Source organism: Schistosoma mansoni, chromosome 4 (assembly GCF_000237925.1).
Source record: "Schistosoma mansoni strain Puerto Rico chromosome 4, complete genome".
Classification (NCBI taxonomy): Eukaryota; Metazoa; Platyhelminthes; class Trematoda; order Strigeidida; family Schistosomatidae; genus Schistosoma; species Schistosoma mansoni.
The window spans coordinates 28759903-28761523 of NC_031498.1; the positions used below are offsets into that span (position 1 = coordinate 28759903).

Sequence of the window (1621 nt, forward strand, 5' to 3'; positions counted from 1 at the left end):
TTTGCTTAAATACATTCGATTGTCCCCAGTCGTGTTCTGTTCACTACAAGTGGTCTATTGGTTAAGTGCTCGCGCACGAAACTGGTAGGTTCTTTGTTCGAATCTCGCGAGCGATGCGGGATCGTGGATGCGCACTGCTATGGAGTTCCACAATAGTACGAGACGACCGTCCAGTGCTTCCAGGTTTTCCACGGTGGTCTAGCTTCAATTGACTCATTATTTCAACTATATCAATACATATTGTATGATGATAATATTTGATTACCACTAAGAACTAATAATTGATCCAGTAAGTGAAGATATTTTATTCAAACTACTTGTCCACTTCTTCAAATAACATTCCTTAATAACTTTGGAAACTGGAGTACTGTTCCCTATTTCATTGTTTTCGATCTCACAACCTTAATTATAGTGAGTCCTCAAAGCAAACTGGAATTTTAAAAAAGTATAGACAATATTATATAACACACAACACAGAATTTATGGTTCATCAATGAAATGTTAATGAGCATCCTTCATTTATTTGTAAAGTCATATTCATTCAGTTAGGTTCTTATTTAGGGTGTTTCTTCTTTGTTCTCTGTGTCGTCTGCATGATATCTCGATGGCTGTTGTCAGGATTTTCAAATGTTCTGATGTGATTATCCTCTGTAATTTCCTTTTTTAGTCATCTGTGACGTGTTAGTATTTGCGGATCCTGTATGTGCATTATTTATCATAAGGGATACCATTTCTCTTCCACTTTGCTCAACTATTCTCCATCCTATTAGGCAGTTGATTGAAGGTCTCTATCTTACACTTATTGACACAACATTCTGGCGAACACACTGGTCAAGAAAATACAGTTGTTCTCGAGTAGAAGCCTGCCTTTTGGCGAAATTCTCCCATTTTAAAACAACTAGAAGCGTACTATGCTCTGGTGATTTTGAGATGGTGTAGATGATTTGTAGCTACAAAGCTTCTTCACCATCTCGTTAATTCAGTTCAATTTAATAAAGTTCCATACACTGAAAATCAGAACTGAAGTTAGTTATACTACTCAATACAATTGTGATATAATAAAATACTGTCGACTTTTAATTATAAGAATAGAGAGTATAAGTTGACATAATCAACAACAAACACTAAATGAAGTTGATTTAATTACTATGTGACAAAAAAGTAGTTTGATTGATTAAAAATTCATTTTTTTTAATGTTAGAAAACTTTCATTACCATAATTTTTTTCCCCTATTCTCTATGAAACAAAATAGAATTATAAGCAGAGATGGATAGTGGCTAGCAGTGGAATCCAGGACGCGCGTTTCGTCCTATTTGGGACTCGTCAGCTGGATGTACCTGCATCTCAGAGTTGATGTTCACTCTGGGACTCGAACCCAGTACCCTCGCTTCAAACGCCATCGCGTTATCCACTCGGCCACTGAGTCCTGATAGCCACTTGCTTGTGCGAAGGGGTGAAGTTTGAATTCACTTGGTATTGTTTGTTTGGATCTTCCCATCGATGTGTTTCGGACTGCAACTGGTCAGTCTCTAATTGGCATATGTGCATACTGTGCGTATTGCCTCGATATACCTTAATTCACAAGCATGGTAAGCAGAGATGGATAGTGGCTAGCAGTGG

General features: G+C 37.4%; 1 protein-coding gene and 1 non-coding gene across 2 annotated transcripts in view; one reads left to right on the forward strand and one right to left on the reverse strand.

The window, feature by feature from the left end:
* Smp_151810 (putative voltage-gated potassium channel) overlaps nt 1-1621 on the forward strand; it is a gene marked incomplete at both ends in the record, with an annotated part of 89711 nt that overhangs the window by 13862 nt on the left and 74228 nt on the right. The gene's annotated exons all lie outside the window — the stretch shown is intronic.
* On the reverse strand, nt 1359-1424 carry Smp_tRNA_00239_Gln_TTG.1.1. Its single transcript has one exon. It is a non-coding gene (tRNA).